Source organism: Equus caballus, chromosome 19 (assembly GCF_041296265.1).
Source record: "Equus caballus isolate H_3958 breed thoroughbred chromosome 19, TB-T2T, whole genome shotgun sequence".
Lineage (NCBI taxonomy): Eukaryota > Metazoa > Chordata > Mammalia > Perissodactyla > Equidae > Equus > Equus caballus.
The window spans coordinates 24,171,329-24,190,166 of NC_091702.1; the positions used below are offsets into that span (position 1 = coordinate 24,171,329).

Sequence of the window (18,838 nt, forward strand, 5' to 3'; positions counted from 1 at the left end):
TGCAAATATTTTCTCCTAGTTGATGGATTGTCTTTTAGTTTTGATCATAGTTTCCTCTGCACTGCAGAAGCTCTTTAGTCTGATGAAGTCCCACTTGTTTATTTTTTCTTTCGTTTCCCTTGTCCAAGCAGACATGGTATTCGAAAAGATCCTTCTAAGACCCATGTCAGAGTATACTGCCTATATTTTCTTCTAGGAGTTTTATGTTTTCAGGTCTTACCTTCAAGTCTTTGATCCATTTTGAGTTTATTTTTGTGTATTGCATAAGATAATGGTCTACTTTCATTCTTTTGCATGTGGCTGTCCAATTTTCCCAAAACCACTTATTGAAGAGACTTTCCTTTCTCCACTGTATGTTCTTAGCTCCTTTGTCAAAGATTAGCTGTCTGTAGATGTGTGGTTTTATTTCTGGGATTTCAATTCTGTTCCATTGATATATGTGTCTGTTTTTGTACTAGTACCATGCTGTTTTGATTACTCTAGCTTTGTAGTATATTTTGAAGTCAGGGATTGTGATGCCTCCAGCTTTGCTGTTTTTACTCAGGGTTGCTTTAGCTATTAGGGGTCTCCTGTTGTCCCATACGAATTTTAAGATTCTTTGTTTTATTTCTGTGAAGAATGTCATTGGGATTCTGATTGGGATTGGGTTGAATCTGTAGATTGCTTTAGGTAGTATGGACATTTTAGCTATATTTATTCTTCCAATCCATGTGCATGGAATATATTTCCATTTCTTTATGTCATCACCAGTTTCTTTCAAGCATGTCTTATGGTTTTCATTGCATAGTTCTTTCAGCTGTTTGGTTAAATGTATTCCTAGATATTTTATTCTTTTTGTTGTGATTGTGAATAGGATTTGTATTCTTGAGTTCTCTTTCTGTTAGTTCATTATTAGTGTATAGAAATGCAACTGATTTTTGTAAGTTGATTTTGTACCCTGCAACTTTGCTGTAGTTGTTGATTATTTCTAAAAGTTTTCCAATGGATTCTTCATGGTTTTCTATATATAAAATCATATCATCTGCAAAGAGCAAGTGTTTCACTTCTTCATTGCCTATTTGGACTTCTTGTCTTTCTTTTTCTTGCCTAATTGCTCTGGCCCAAACCTCTAGTACTATGTTGAATAAGAGTAGCAAGAATGGACACACTTGTCTTGTTCCTGTTCTCAGAGGGATGGCATTCAGGTTTCCCCATTGAGTATAATGTTGGCTGTGGTTTGTCATATATGGCCTTTATTATGTTGAGGTTCTTTCATTCTGTAACCATTTTATTGAGAGTTTTTATCATAAATGGATGTTGGATCCTGTCAAATGCTTTCTCTGCATCTATTGAGATGATCATGTGGTTTTTGTTCCTCATTTTGTTAATGTGGTGTATCACATTTATTGATTTGCAGATGTTGAACCCTCCCTATATCCTCTGTATAACTCTCACTTGATCATGGTGTATGATGTTTTTGATGTATTGCAGTATTTGGTTTGCCAATATTTTGTTGAGGATTTTTGCATCTGCATTCATCAGCTATATTGGCCTGTAGTTTTCCTGCTTTGTGTTGTCTTTGTCTGGCTTTGGGATCAGGGTGATGTTGGCTTCATAGAATGTGTTAGGAAGTATTCCCCCTTCCTCAATTTTTTGGAATAGTTTGAGAAGGATAGGTTTTAAATCTTCTTTGACTGTTTGCTAAAATTCTCCAGAGACACGATCTGGTCCTAGACTATTATTTTGGGGGAGGTTTTTGATTACTGTTTCACTCTCGTTACTTGTAATTGGTCTATTCAGATTCTCTATTTCTTCTTGGTTCAGTTTTGGGAGGCTGCATGAGTCTAAGGATTTATCCATTGCTTCTAGATTGTCCAATTTGTTGGCATATAGTTTTTCATAGTATTCTCTTATAATCCTTTGTATCTCTGATATCTGCTGTAATTTCTCCTGTTTCATTACTAATTTTATTTATTTGAGACCTCTCTTTTTTTCTTAGTGATTTTGGCTAAGAGTTTGTCAATTTTGCTTGTCTTCTCAAAGAACTAGCTTTGTTTCATTAATTCTTTCTACTTTTTTGGTTTCAATTTCATTTATTCCTGCTCTAATTTTTATTATTTCTCTCCTTCTGCTGACTTTTGGCTTTGTTTGTTCTTCTTTTTCTAATTCCATCAGGTGTAGTTTAAGATTGCTTATTCGAGATTCTTCTTCTTTGTTAAGGTGGGCCCGTATTGCTATTAATTTCCCTCTTATGACCACTTTTGCTGCATCCCATATGAGTTGGGATGGTATATTTTCATTCTCATTTGTCTCCAGATATTTTTTTATTTCTCCCTTAATTTCTTCAATGATCCATTGGTTGTTCAGTAGCATGTTGTTTAGTCTCCACGTGTTTGTCACTTACCCAGCTTTTTTCCTATAGTTGATTTCTAGTTTCATAGCATTATTGTCAGAAAAGTTGCTTGATATGATTTCAATCTTCTTAAATTTATTGAGGCTTGCCTTGTTTCACAACATATGGTCTATCTTTGAGAATGTTCCATGTGCACTTGAGAATAATGTGTATTCTGGTGTTTTTGGATGGAGTGTTCTATAGATATCTATTAAGTCCATCTGGTCTAGTTTTTTGTTTAAATCAAATATTTCCTTGTTGATTTTCTGTCTGGATGATCTATCCATTGATGTAAGTGGAGTGTTAGGTCCCCTACTATTATTGTGTTGTTGTTAATATCTCCTTTTAGGTTTGTTAGTAGTTGCTTTATGTACTTTGGTGCTCCTGTGTTGGTTCGATAGATATTTATAAGTGTTATGTCTTCTTGGTGGAGCGTCCCTTTTATCATTATATATTGCCCCTCTTTGTCTCTCATTATCTGTTTTGTTTTGAAGTCTACTTTGTCTGATACAAGTATGGCAACACCTGCTTTCTTTTGTTTGCCATTACCTTGGAGCATTGTCTTCCATCCCTTCACTCTGAGCCTGTGTTTGTCTTTAGAGCTGATATGTGTTTCCTGGAGGCAGCATATTGTTGGGGCTTGTTGTTTAATCCATCCCACAACTCTGTTTCTTTTGATTGGAGAATTCAGTCCATTTACATTTAGAGTAATTATTGATATGTGACAACTTAATGCTGCCATTTTATTGCTCGTTTTCTGGTTCTTCTGCATTTCCCTTATTCATCATCTCATGTATTTCAGACTACCAATTCAGTTGGGTAGTTCTCTATGATGGTTTTCCTAGTTTTCTCTTTCTTTACCATTTGCGTCTCTGTTCTGATTATTTGTTTAGTGGTTACCATGAGATTTGTATAAAAAAATCTCCTAGGTGAGATAATCCATTTTCTGAAAGCTCCTATTTCTTTAGACTAAGGCAATTCCATCCCTTTCCTCTTCCCCTTCTATTCACAACTTATTCCATCTTGTATTGTGAGTTTGTGGTTAAAATTACGAGATTATATTTATTTTTGATATTTTCCTTCCCTTTACCTTTAATGTTATAATTAAGCATTTGATAACCTGTTCTTATAGAGAGCTGCAATTTTCTTACTTTGTCTACTTATTTGTCTCCTTGCTCAAGGCTTCATAAATCCTTTTTCCTTCAGATATGAGGACCTTCTTGAGTATTTCTCGTATGGGGGTCTTGTGGTGATGACCTCCCTTAGCTTTTGTTTATCTGGGAAAGTTTTCATTTCTCCATAATATCTGAAGGGTATTTTCACTGGATAGAGTATTCTTGGCTGAAAGTTTTTGTCTTTCATAATTTTGAATATATCATTCCACTCTCTCCTAGCCTGTAAGGTTTCTGCTGAGAAATCCTCCAAAAGCCTGACAGGAGCTCCTTTGTAAGTTATTTTCTTCTGCTTTGCTGCCCTTAATATTTTTCTTCATCATTGACTTTCTTCCAGCTTTATTACTATATGCCTTAGAGAAGGTCTTTCTACATTGATATAATTTGAACATATATTAACTTCTTTCACTTGTATTTCCAGCTCCTTCCACAGGTTTGAGAAGTTCTCAGCTATTATTACTTTGAACAAGCTTTCTGCACCATTCTCCTGCTCTTCTGCCTCCAGAATACCTATAATCCTTGTGTTGCATTTCCTAACTGAGTTGGATATTTCTTGGAGAATTTCCTCATTTCTTTTTAATCTTTGTTCTCTCTCCTCTTCCATCTGAAGCATTTATGTATTTCTGTCCTCATGACTGCTGATTCTCTCCTTCATAATATCAGCTCTGTTGTTTGGGGAGTCCAGAATTTTCTTTATCTTATCCATTGTGTTTTTCATCTCCAGCATTTCTGATTGGTTTTCCTTTATAGCTTCAATCTCTTTTGTGAAGAAGTTCCTGATTTCACTGAACTGTCTATCTACTTTTCTTGTAGCTCATTGAGCTTTTTTATGATAGCTATTTTGAATTCTCTGTCATTTAGATTATAAATTTCTGTGCCTTCAAGATTGATTTCCAGGTGCTTGTCGTTTTCCTTCTGGGCTGGAGTATTAAAATATTTTTTCAGATTGTTTGATGGTGTGGATTTGTGCCTCCACATAGTGATAGTATTTGGTTGCAGCTTCCACTTACCACCACTGGGTAGGGGTCAAGAGCTGTGTATTCTGAGCTGGCAGAGACCAAGACTCACTCACTCACAGCTGCTGCTTTTCTATCATATGCATAGGTTCTCTGGCCGACAGGCTAAACTGGAGCACTGGGCAGGGGAATGAGTGCTTTCTTTCACCTGTGCAATCTTAGGGGTTTTCTCACTCTATCCCCACTATCTGCTATCCTGGGGTGCTGGCTTGATGAAGACACTCTGGCAATAGCTTAGCCACCTCTGTGTGGGGCTTTCCCACGGGTTCTGAGGGAACTTGGAGAACAAAGGTGTTCCTGCAGAGGGCCTCCCCTCCCCCACTCCTCTCAGAGCCATGCACAGTCCCATGCCCTGAGTTGCTGCCATTGAGTGAGGGAGAGGAGATTCCATTACCTCCTTCTACTTCCTCTATGGTAGTCCAGCACCTCTACTTTTCAGATATATGGCTGCATGGGTCTCTCAGGCGTCTTTTGTGTTGTGTGAATGTCCTCTGTTGGTATATGAAGGTCCTTTTCACTGTATCTTTAGGGGGAGAGTCTGTGGGAAGAGCTCTCTGCCATAATGCTGATGTCACTCCTCAAAAAAGCCATTTTTAAGACTCTGATCCAGATCAAATCTGGTGAAATAAAGAAACAGAAACTACTATTAATGTATCATTGGAAATTAAAATTCAATCAAGTGAAAAGTGCCCATTATTTGTAGACCATTGTTTTTCAATTTTAGAATTCTACCCTTCCTCTATTTTCTTGCCAAACATGGTTTAGTTTCTATTCTAATATGTTTAAAGCTACACACACATAGAGGTCTTAGATCTTTGCTCAATCTGGAAATAATTCCAAAACTGTAAGATTGGAACAGTCCTCAATCACTGAACATTTTGCAGCTCAAAGGATACAGCAGATGTCTATAAGCTCTGAAAATATATATCTAATGTATTGGTGGGATGTTTACATTAATATTCAGAAGTGGAACATCAAAGGCACATAGCAATACATATCATATTATTGATGATTGTTACCTTCACTTTTCAGGTACCATAGGAAGGAACCAAGTCAAATGGATACTCAAACCTGTTTTCATGAGCCCTAACACTAAATTTTTGTGTCTCAGTGTTATCAAATTGGACTTAGGCCATTGAATTGTGGGGGCACAAAGCCAGATAAGATAAAGGGAAAGCCTTACACTTAGTTGAGTGGACAGAGCAACATTGTTCTGATGGTGAAAATGACCAAACTATATTTTTTTAGGAAGAATGCACCTAGTACAGACCATCTGATTATTAAGAGGAAGCTGGGAGGGAGTTCTACTGCAGATAGGGCAGAAACACTGTTCTCTTGACAATTTTCATTAGGTTCAGGGGAAACTTTGTTTACCATGAATAAACTAGCTCTCCTGAGCTATGAAAATAAGTCCGGTTCAGGCAGATCTGCTGAGAGCTGCTTTGCATGAAACTTTAGGACAGGGAGTTGGGCTCCTATGTTAGGATGAACTCTTTAGGCTCCCTAACTATCTAGAGCCAGCTCCTACCAGAGAGGGGCGATCATTCATAGATGTAATAGCCCCTGAAGGCCATTTTGGCCCTGGCCAAGACTTACCACTGGCATAGCTTGCAGTGATCTATCCCTGCAATTATCTTGCTGTGCAACTCCATGCCCAAGGATTTAATTGGATACACATTATTGTGTATTATGTCACTGCTCTTCCACTCTTGGTTAGAGGGTATTTTCCTGCTAACTTATTCAGTGAAAATAAACTTTGAAAAGAAAATAGGAGTTGTTTTCAACTGAAGATACTCTTAGCTCTCTGGCCCTATGAGAAAACTAATCAAATTATACTGAAAAGGATAGGGTCAATTGTACACTCATTCATTTATCCACTTATTCAACAAAAATCTACCCTGTGTCAGCTCTCAGCCAAGTTCCAGGTACTGTGTGGTGAGGATATACAGTCTCTGCCATCGTGGGGGTTGGAGTTCAGTCACAACATTATGCTAAAGATGTTAAGAGCATTCTACTCAGTGTTTGAAGACCCACATGCTTTCTATCATGAAAGTATGCTTCAAACAATGCATTTCCCTCCGTGCTATGTTTTCCTTTGCATTTATCCTACTTAAAAAATGTGTGTGTCTGTGTGTTTGTGAATGTGTGTAATTCTAGTTTATCTTGTCAACAGTGGAACCGATTTTCCCCTGTTCAACTGGGGGATTTCCCAGGGAAATGTGATTGTTGGCTCTTCTTTGGTTCTCTATCAGCATAGATACATTTGTGCTCTTATCTGAAAAGAGGAGAGATCCTAAGTTAGAGCTCTAATCTTTTTTTCATCATTTATTGACTCAATACTAGGAAAATTACTACAAATTGGTTACAAATATATTTTCATACTTAATGCAATATAGCATTTTACTCATAGCAACCCAATAAATATCCGATAATTATATTCATATAAAACTTACCACTATGTGCCCAGCAATTATTAATTAGCAGAAGATAAGAGGATGAGTAACATATAGTCCTCCCCTCTAAGTATTTAAAGTGATGATAATTTAAACATTAAAACTAGAGAAGAGTCAAGACTTTAACTGCTTTAACTAGACAAGTGCAGTTAAAAAATAAAGCTACAATAATTTATTTTTCATTGCATTTTATCTAAAGAAGTATTTCACAAAATGTTCAAAGGTCAATTATACAAGAATTCATTCCATGAGACAAAGAGCTGATGATGAAATCAGTTTAGGTTATATCATAGATACACAGAGACATGTAACAAAGTTAAACAGGTAGCTTTACTGCAGGACTTAGTACATTGACTGTTCAAAAGATACTACTATGCTAGATTTCCCAAACTAATTTGACTATAGGATCTTGTTTTTCTGGAATACTTAATAACTTCAGCCTCACAGAACACCTCTGTTCCATTGAACACAGATTGGGAAACACTGCGTAAATTATATGTACTTGAATGATATCTCCTGGAATATGTTTCTACGTGATCTAGAAGAAAATGAAATACACCAGTAAGCAAAATGCAAAAATTCATAAATAAATATGAACTACCCAGTTTCCTAAGGCTGTTCAAACATTACACTCTAACATTAAGAATGGAAACAACATCATTTTCTAGCGAAGAGGGTTGGTTTAGGAGTCACTAACCTAGGTTTTAATCTAGACTCCAATTTACTAGCCATGTGACTTTGGGAAAGCAGTGTCAACTCTCTGAACCTCCATTTTTTTTCATATGTTCTATGGAAATACTCATATCTATTCTGGCAACCTTGCTGGATCTTTGGAAATCTCAAATGAAGCCATGGATATGAAACAACTTTCAAAACTCTTGCATGGAAGGACTATCATTATGATTCACCAGAAATACTATGTGTCATTTAATGCACTGGGATAACAGAAAACTGTAAACATGCATAATGAATCAGAACAGACATATTAATTTTGACATTTCTTTGAGCAAGAAATACACCTAGGTCTATATTATTTCAGCTGTTTCACATGTGGGGAAACAAATATTGAAACAGAAAAACATTCCCTCTGGTCTTATTCGGCAGAAAGGGGCAATAACATCTATTCTAGCTCCTGATTTCTGGAAAGAAACAAAAACACGCTTTATTTGCACATATGGTGCCCAAACTGTTCTGGAAACCATTTATCTTGAAACATTTGGTCAGGTGTCATTCTACTTGTTAACTCCAGTAGCATAGAAGAAATTGATCACTCCGGTTACACTGCTAATCCATTTGACTCAAAATTGGCACCGCTTTCCAACCATTCTATTAACCCATAGGTATCATTCCAAATGCTAGGAAGTTTCAGTTTTCTTAAAATCTAGCATAATGCTTAAGATAAAATAGAAATAACTTGACATTGGAGTAAATAAAATAGTCTAACAGATAGCAAGTTTGGTGTAAATAGAATTTGTTATTTGAAATTTGGCATAGAAATTTAGTCTCCAAGTGTATAAGGTCTCTTGGCAATTTAATTCAAGTTACTAGAAAGAAATGTTAGTTGCCAAAATTTATGTAAATTATTTTTAATAAGGTTGCTTTTTACCTTCTCAAGTCTTCACTCTAAGTTGCAATTTAGAATGATATCATTATTTTTAAATTATAACATTCTGCAATCAGTACTATTACTGCTTTTGGCTTAAGATTTAGTTCATTCTCCCTAGCTCTATAATTCTAAATGTTTTTATAAGATAATGAATATATCACTCCAATTATCAATCTTTATTTCCCCCTTTTTGGCTGTTCACAAAAAGATAAAAAAGGAAGGGCAGGGTGCTAAAGGTAAAAATATTAAATCACCTAGTTGATTAATTAATTTCAGGCAGTAAATTTGGAACTTTTGTTTGTTTATTTAAATTGAATTCTATAGTTGTTTTATAGTCATGGCTGAAGAGTACATCAGCCAAACATACTTTTAATACCTAGTTTCAAACTCTTGTGCAGAAAAATTAGATACTATATTCTACTAACATTACTGTATATTGCTTAGTTAATATGTAGGTGCCAGATACTGTTATTTTTAATTTATAAACTTTATTTTTTTATAACTGTTTTAGGTTCACAGCAAAATTAACAGAGTTCCCGTTAATCCCTGTCTGCACACATGTTCAACCTCCCAGGTGATTGACATCCTGCGCCAGAGCGGTACATTTGTTACAACTAATGAACCTACACCGGCACATCATTATCTCCCAAAGTCATAGTTTTCATTAGAGTTTGCTCCTGTGGTGTATATCCTATAGGTCTGGACAAACGTATAATGACATGTATCCACCACTGTAGTATCATACAGAATACTTTCTTTGCCCAAAACATGCTCTGTGCTCCATCCCCCTAGCCTTTGGCAACCACTAATCTTTTTACTGTGTTCATGTTTTCCCTTTTTCAGACTGTCACCTAGTAGCCTTTTCAGATTGGCTTCTTTCTCTTAGTCACGTGCATTTAAGTTTCCTCCGTGTCTTTTCATGGCTTGATAGCTCATTTCTTTTCAGCACTGAATATTCCATTGTCTGGATGTACCAGTTTATTTATCTACTCACCTATTGAAGGACATCTTGGCTGCTTCCAAGTTTTGGCAGTTATGAATAAAACTGCTATAAACATCCATGTGTAGGTTTTTTGTGTGGATGTAAGTTTTCAATTCAGTTGGTAAATATCAAGGAGCATGAACACTGGATTGTATGATAAGAGCATTTCAGTTTCCTAAGAAACTGTCCAACTGTGTTCCAAAGCGGCTTCTCATTTCGCATCACCAATGAATGAGAGTTCCTGCTGCTTCACGTCATTGCCAGCATTTCGTGTTGTCTGAGTTTTAGATTTTGGTCGTTCTAATAGGTGTGTAATGGTATCTCTTTGTTGCTTTAATTTGTAATTCCCTAATCTTTTCATATGCTTACTTGTCGTCTATCTATCTTCTTTACTGAGGCGTCTGTTCAGGACTTCTGCCCATTTTTAAATTGTACTGTTTGTTTTCTTGTTGTTGAGTTTTAAGTGATCTTTTTATATTTTGGATAACAGTCCATTATCAGGTGTGTCTTTTGCAAACATTTTCTCCTAGTTTGTGGCTTGTCTTCTCTTTCTGTTGACAGATACTTTTCTTCTATAAAAATATTAGCAGTACTTTTAGGGTTATTTGTCATATATTATTTATTTTATCCAGCATTAAAGAGATTTGTGATTTTGGACCAGCAAAATTTTATTATAAGACTTCCAACATAGAATTGATCCATGATCTTTTGCCCCATGAATTTGTATGCTAACTTGACTATTTATAATATATTCTCTAAATTTATTTTAGACACGTTCATTGACTAGTTAGTCTTTAACAGATATTTTGAAGATACCCATCATGTCTTTCCCACAGAACTGATGAGTCAAATAAATTAATCTTTTCACTTAAAATTTCATATTTTAGATAAGTAGTGGTAAAACATATCCTGTATGCTGGGGGTGTTCCAAGTATTTTATGCATATTATTTCATTCAACCTTCAAAGCTCTATGAGATGAGGACTATTATTATCATCCCCATTTTATGAATAAGGAAATAAGACAAAGAGAAAGTAACTTTCTGAAGGTCATACAACTCGTGTGTGGGTGGTAGAAACAGCCTTCAAACCCAAGCAATATAGTCCTGCAACCTGGGGCTTACCTCTTATATTTCATTACTGTGGGTCATAGTCCTCTTCTTTGGAACATTAAAATTCACGATTGATCTTGGTTGGTAGTATCTCCTTCAGCTTTCTATCTTGTAGATTATTCTTTTTTAAGAAAAAAAACAGTGATTTTTTTATAGAGATTAAATTTTGAGGAAAGAACCGAGGAGGAAGGTACCACTCCAATTAGGTTTAAGTGTTCATAAATTGTATAGCCAAAAGTTGAATGATTTTTTATAACTCTGTGATTGGAAAAAAATTGTATTAGTTAATGACTCAATTCTTGGGAATGGTGTTAGCAATTTCTTTTTAATCTCTACATTAAAGTTTTATCATTTATTATTTCTAAAGTAATTAAACAGCCGAATAGCACAATTTGAGTAAAAGCAAAATTTTAAAATACATATGTTAAACATTGTTTAATGGCTTCTTAGCTCATTTTATAATTGTTGTTACACTTCACTTAACATTTTTCGGTCTTCCTTTAGTAATTAAGTACTTTGGGCTTTTCCATTCCATTTAAGTAATAGTTTCTACCCCGTTTTTCATTAAGAAATTAACGAGAAAAAGACATTCCTTTAATACAAGTAAATTATTTGTCAGGCAGTTACAGGAGTAAGATTACATCCTTCAGGAAATTTACAAGTAATTTTCCTATCCAGTGATAGAGTAGATGAGAGGGGGGATGACGAGAGTATCCTAATCTTTCATCTTGTCATATTAGGATTCATTAAATGCCAAAATTCAAAATGCCTCCTGTGAAGAAAATAAAATCACACACATCAATGGTCAGCTATACGAAAAGAGCAATGGGTATGTGAACAGGAGACAGTTTGATAAGAAAATGATTTGATTCACTGAAGATATATAATGTTGAATAAATGCAACTAACATCTAAAGTCTTCCAAGGGAACAATATATACATATACACCTAAAACTGTCCTCCTGACAATTCTCTGCAGTTAGTATATTTGTAATACATATCTGCTGGTGATTCATTAAATCAACAGATCAGTTTATTTAGTGCCTACTAAGGGAGAAGCACTCTCCTATTTTGAGCACTGAACCAGAAAGGTACCAGCTTTTGTGAAGCCTGCAGTCTGGTGGGGAAAGGGAGAGAAACTAACAATAAACAGATCCACAATAAATGAATATGTTAATTTCAGATAGTGATAAGTTATGAGAAAATACAACAGGATGAATACAGAAGGACTGATGGCCTATTGTTTTAATTTTAAAATATTAAACATGAAAATGTTATTAAATAATAAATATTAAACAATACTATTATTTACATTATTTTTTCCATGTATATACCACATATACATAATGAAAGCACAACAGCTTCTTAAAACCTAGCTAAAGAAAAAAACATTTGAAGCCTCTACGTACTCTTCTGATCTCAACTTCTCCCTTAGCCCCACCTCCAGAATTTGCCACCACTTTTAATTTTGTGTTTATCATTTGCTTAGTTTTCCTAATGATTTTATCACATACCTATGTACCTGAAAATATATTGCTTAGTTTTGCATGCTTAAAATGTTATAAAAATGAAATCATAGCTTTTTTTGTAGCTGGCTTTTTTTGGGTCTACATTTTGTTTCTGACATTCATCCTATTCATTCATCTTCAGTGCTGTGTATAATATTCCAGTGTGAACTCGTCACGGTATATGTATCCATTCTGCTCTCTATTGACATCTGGATTGTTTCCATGTTGTTTTCTATTTGTTTACTATTACAACTAACATAGCTCTGATCATGTTATATCACACTTTTCACCTGATGCACATGTTTCTCTGTGGACATGTGCCTAGATGTGGAATTTCTGAGTTATAGGGTATGTTAGTACCCAAATTTCCTAGATGCAGTTTCTGCTTGTTCAAGTAGTGTTACCTATGCACAGTGGAGATGTGACTATTTGGGTGCATAATATTCTATACAAAGATAGTAGAAGCAAATGCCCTGAGGTGGGATGAGCTTGGTTCTTAAGAAGAGAAAGAAGGGCCGAGAAGCCAAAACAAGCAAGAGGTCTAAAAGCTAGGAAAGGGCTAGATCAGATAAGGCCTTGTGGGACATCTGAAATAGTGATCAGGATGAGGAGGACACTATTTTATGCACTACACCAAATTGTTGGTAACCTTCAAATATATATACATTTATTTTACATCAACAATATATATTGATCATATATATTAATATATAATAATGTATAATGTATTAATGTATAATTATCTATTATATAGTGTATAGTTTGTCATTAGTGCTGTTGAGTTGATTCTATTCCTAGCAACCCTGTGCACAACAGAGCAGAACCCTGCCCTGTCTTTTGCGCCATCCTCTCACCTTCTGCCCTGTGTCAGACAATGCTTCGCTGCTATTCACAGGGTTCTCATGACCAATTTTTTTCCGAAGTTGGTGGCCAGGTCCTTCTTCCCAGTCTGTCTTAGTTTGGAAGCTCTACTGAAACCTGTCCACCAAGGGTGACCCTGCTGGTATTTGAAATCCCAGAGGGGTATCTTTCAGCATAACAGCCACATGTAGCCACCACAGTATGACAACTGACAGATGGGCAATATGGTTCCCTGACCCGGAAATGAAACCAGGCCTCAGCGATGAGAGCACCACGGAATCTTAACGACTAGACCATCAGGGTTGGCTATGATGTATAATACATATTATTATATAATATATAAATATAAAATAATTTATAATTTATAAAATAATTTATTTGTGTTTTATAAGAAACTCCAAGTTATGAAACCAAAGTGAAGAAAACCACAGACAGTAAAGGTGCTATGTTGATGTTTGGGCACAACTTTCCAATTATTGTTCCTCCAACACAAGATGAAATTGTACTCCCCTAAGATGTCACCTCTAATAATCTCTCTGCTCCAAGGGGACTTGGACATTGTAGCCAGCCTTGGTGGTCAAGTGGTTAAGATTTGGCGCTCTCAAGCAAGAGCTTCAGTTGTGCAGCCTGGCTAAAAAGCAGGCAGTAGAGGAGACTTAGATTAGATTAAAAGTTTACTTTCTTTATTTAACGTTGACTTTGTGAAATGGTGGAGATTATTGGGGTCTAAAACCTCTCCCCACAACACACCCCTTGACACACCCACAGAGAAACAATTTGAGTATGAAATTACGGTCAGTTATTTCAGGCTCTGAAAAAAATAAATAAAATGTGTTTCTTTTTCTCCGTGAGACGCAAGTTTAGGATTTGCTAACAAACTCTTCACAGCAGAAATTAATTACCGATTAAACAACCTCTACAGAGCTGAATAAAGCAATGTTGCCTGATTAATTAATATATCTACCTTGTTCCCATAGAAGAAATAAGATGTTTGAGATAAAATAGACAAAATAGTTAAACAAAAAGGCATTGAAGAAGCATATATTGCACTTTGTTTTTTTAAAATGGGTCATCAGTCTTAAATCTCTGACATTGCTGCTTGCGTTTTGTAGCACATTGACTCTACTCCGATGACTTTCTCGTTTTAAAAGACTAAATAACGCCCTAAAAGTCTAAGAGATGACCATTATTTTTAGTTTTTAAAATTACAATGCATTTTGGTAATTTTTTTCACTACAATGCTAAAGGAACATAACGTATGTAAAAAGATGTTTAAATCTAAACTTCACATCTACCTAAAATATTAATACAATTTCATTAAATGTTATAAGCTCTAATACAAGGAAACAATATGCTGTAGTGCAATGGCTTTAAACTTTTTGACCACATTTCACAATACTGGAAATATTTTACATCACTCTTGGTATCTATGTACACACATGTGCACGCACATGCACACACATGCACAAACCATATAACTGCATCAAAAGTTTCAGAATCAAAATTTACCATTAACATATGCTTGTACCTAGATATAACCTATTCCATTAATCTGTTCTATTCTGTTCTCCTTTTCTGCACACTTTCCTTCCCTCCCTCTTTCCTTCCTTCCTTCTTTCATTCTTTCCTGTCTTTCTTTCAACTGTTGTCATGGTTAAGAACATGACTCTGAAATCAAACAAAACTGGCCTGAAGACTTGATTTCACTACTTTGAGGCCTTACGGAAGTTATTCAATCTTTAGCTGTAAAACTGGGATAACAACAGCACATACGTCGTATGGTTTTTGTGAGATTAAATGAAATAACGCATATAAAGTAATCAGCACAATTTTATAACCAATAATAATTGCTCAATGAATGTTAGTTATCAGCAAAAGTTTTCGTTTTAATTTAAAATCAAAGTCAATGTTTTTAATGTTTAAAAATGATTCAAATAAAATTTGATATGAAAAAGCTGACATGAATTTGAATTACAAAGTGGACCTTTAAAAAAGTAATCCATGATCTATAGTATACTTTTCTTTAGTAGGATTTGCAAAAACAGGTATATGAGAAAAAGAAAATTCAGTTCATGGAAACTGTGCCTTAACAAGGGTGAAAAACACCTTTTAAGCAGAATTGAAAACTTTTTTCTTCAAGATGGTTTATAGATATAGATACCCAATGAACTCCTGATAGTTGAGATAGGCCTTACCATTCATCCCCGGTTACAGAAACAGCATTCTAGTTGTAGCCAAACTACAGCTATCAAGTTGAACTGGGCCATGTGTAAGGATGTCATGCGAAGCATCCTTATACTATGTTTCCAGCGCCTGGAGAAGGCCTCTTTATGCCAAGGGAAGACAAATCATGGCCGGTGGGGCCTGCGTGGAATCAGAGAGCAAGGGCCCCACCTACAGGCCTACTGAGTTACAGCAAATTGTTACAAAAGGGACTGAAAAATCTGGATTTTTGTATTATAGCTTCCTATTTTTAGATTCTGGCAAATAATTTTTTAAAAATTAAACACTATGGGGGCAAAACAAAACACATTCGTGGCTGGATCTGGCCCATGAGGTGCCAGTTTATAGTCTGTGATATAATTCAGCCTGAAGATTCACACTTGCTGAAATCAGAGGGAGGGAGTGTGGGAATTAATGAGATTATTGTGAATAAGAGTTTCTTAATATATTTGGAAAGACCTCCACTTCAAACACTGCATATGAATAATACATGATAATGACATGAATATTATTGTACTTTAAACACAAATGTACCACTGCATTAAAATAGCTTCTAAATCCTCCTCGTGTTCTTAGTTGCAGAACAAATTTGCATGCCCCAATTGCCAACATTCTGGTGTGCGTTTAGTAGAACACTTCTACAAAAGAATGTGTGTCATTCAATGAAGAATGTGACATAACAGGGCTTCAAGCTACTAAACCAAACAATGAATTTTTAATTTTGTCAATGACAAACATCAGCTATTCTCCAATTTGATTAAGGAGCATGGGTGTTTTCCCACTTGGAGATGTTGCCTCCTTTTTCTGGTTAAAAAAACAGAAGACCTTAGAAAAATGTGTCACTTACGAATGCATTGGTTTTTTGTTCAGTTTCCTCAGTTTAGATTAAATTCAAAAGTGACACAATGTGTCAGGGATAATACAATCTTGCAAAAGCCATACATTACCTGTAGAAGTGGTAGGGTATAAGTAATTATCTCTAAATCATAGGTATTCTCCATTACTTATAGGTGCCTAAATAAATAAATATAAATATCGAACATTTTCCCCCTTGCAAACTTGGAAATATATACCAAATTGCCATGATCCTATAGCCAGACTTACATTTTTTTCTTTCCTTCCCACTCTCTTGCCTATATTCCTTTAAATCCATTTTCAGTAACATATAATTAATAGTCAGCAGCATAAGTGAGTTTACTAGCACTTAATTGTGTCCTCCCACTTAAGTATATAGATCTGTCTGATACAGGCACTATCTACACTTACACATGTATTCTAAGAAGTTTTGTGTGTTATATATCCAAGTAGGATTATTAAATAGGGATCAAAGATATTAAGCTATTAAGAATTATTGAAGACTCTATAGTAACTATTTGTGTGGTTTCATTCTTTCATTTATTCGTTAAATATTTACTCAGCACTTGCTATGTGCTGATTCAAGTATAAGTGTGAATGATACACCAGTGAAATAGAGTGCTTATTATTTGTACTCCACATTTTCACAATTATATTATTCTGCTAGATCTACCAAATGAAGTACAAGTTACCACAGCATGCCATTCAAAAACCTGTTCCAGTAGTACACAATCTCTTTCTGACATTACTCCCTACTCTTCTAGGTGTACGAATGCTCCAATCACATCTGATCATATTATCAATCAGAAAAGTTTTATTTGCAAGGACCTGGTAGACAAGGACATTCTTAAGGTGTGACTTTATCTAGTAGTCATGACCTCATCTAGTTGTCATATTTTCGTATTTCATAGGGAGGGAGAACTTTCAGAATAGCACTAAACCCACCCCTGATGTCCCTCAAGGCTCCATTGGCCAGAACTGGATTACGGTCATGCCCTGGCCAGAACTATCGAGTAATCCACCAATAGTGTCTGCCATAAACACAGTAACCAAGACTTAACCATTCTTTCATAAATCTTCATCTTCCCTCACACTATTCCTTTCAGATATCATCTCCCTCTGACATCTCCACCTGTTAAGAGTCTACATATCAGTAGCCAACTTTACCCTGAAACTTTCATATGCCTCTCTTTCCGCAAAACAAATGACTTCTGTATTTTGAACACTTGGTCTGTCCCTATCTTTTTGTCTACCTGTTCTGCCTTATTTAACATCTATTAGCATGCTTCTCTTCATTTGTGTACCAGATTGTAAACATCCTTGAAAGTAAGCACAGCTAGGTTCTTACTTTTTATGGCCTTCAAACCTTTCGTCGCTTTCTTAAGATGATATAGGCACTGAACAAATATTTGATAAACTGAATAAATTTAAACCCAAAGATCTCTAAAAGTATTTGAAGTGATTTACAAGTGGTAACTAGGACAACATATGATAGATAAGAATAAAAGAGAATAGAAACTAAAGAAAATAAAATTGGGTACTACAAGAAACCTGGATAAGCAGATCATTGAGGTTGGGTAATAAATTTGTTTGAGAGCCTTTGACTAGCTAGCCAGAAAAAGGAAAACATGTTGAATTACACAGATGTTGCAGTCTGTCAAATGTGACTTACAAACTCACGTTTGCCTGTAAATAAACTCAAGACATGGCTGTTCAATACATGGATAAGTTTCATCCTTTATTGATGAATAATCTCTATTCTTTCACCGCTTTTGTCCAAGGAAACTTAAAAGCATTATTTTTCCCTGTCTTCTACTCTATAACTGGACACCAGCAAAACAGTCACAATATAACTAACATTGTAGAATAAGGAACACAGCTAGTAACTTAGACCACATGTAGACTGGAAAATCCATCCAATAGAAACTTAGTCGTTTCTTTAAAATATCAGAAAGGCCATACAATGGACATTGTTAATGTTTTCAGTGTAAATATTTAATAACAAAGACAAAAATGAATTCTGCTCCTCTCTCTATTATTATTATTATTTTTTTTTTGCTGAGAAAGATTTGGCCTGAGCTAACATCTGTGCCAGTCTTCTTCTGTTTTGTATGTGGGATGCCAACACAGCATGGTCGCCAATGAGTGGTCTAGGTCCATGCCCAGGAACTGAACCCAGGCCACCAAAGCAGAGTGCACCAAACCTAACCACTAGGCCACAGGGATGGCACCTCCTTTCTCTCTTTTATATTAAGATTCATCTGTTTCAGCAAAGCTGATTGCAAACAAATACCTCTAGATCTGGGTTTCTTGTCAATCTCAGCACTATTAACACCTTGTGCCAAATTAATTGCTTGTTGTGGGGGACTGTCTTGTATATTGCAGGATACTGAATAGTATTCCTGACATCTGCACCCTCTCAGCTGTGACAACTGAAAATGTCTCTAGACATTGCCAAATGTCTTCTATAGGGTAAAATCACTCCTGGTTAAGAGCCACTGTTCTAAAGCCTGTCTTACGTTGCCATGGTTCTGTTGGGAACCGGGGCTGCAGGTAAGCCAGAAGTAGGAAAGTCACATAACACAACATAATGTGACGCTATATGAAATTTGAAGCCTCTCATATAATTGCTGTTGAAGCTGTAGTTAAAGGACATGGCCAGGATCTAGCAGAGATTCAGGA

At 35.6% G+C, this 18,838-nt stretch overlaps 1 protein-coding gene across 15 annotated transcripts in view; it reads left to right on the top strand.

The window, feature by feature from the left end:
* The window catches only part of NLGN1 (neuroligin 1), an 828,696-nt gene that overhangs the window by 708,862 nt on the left and 100,996 nt on the right, over window positions 1-18,838 (top strand). The gene's annotated exons all lie outside the window — the stretch shown is intronic.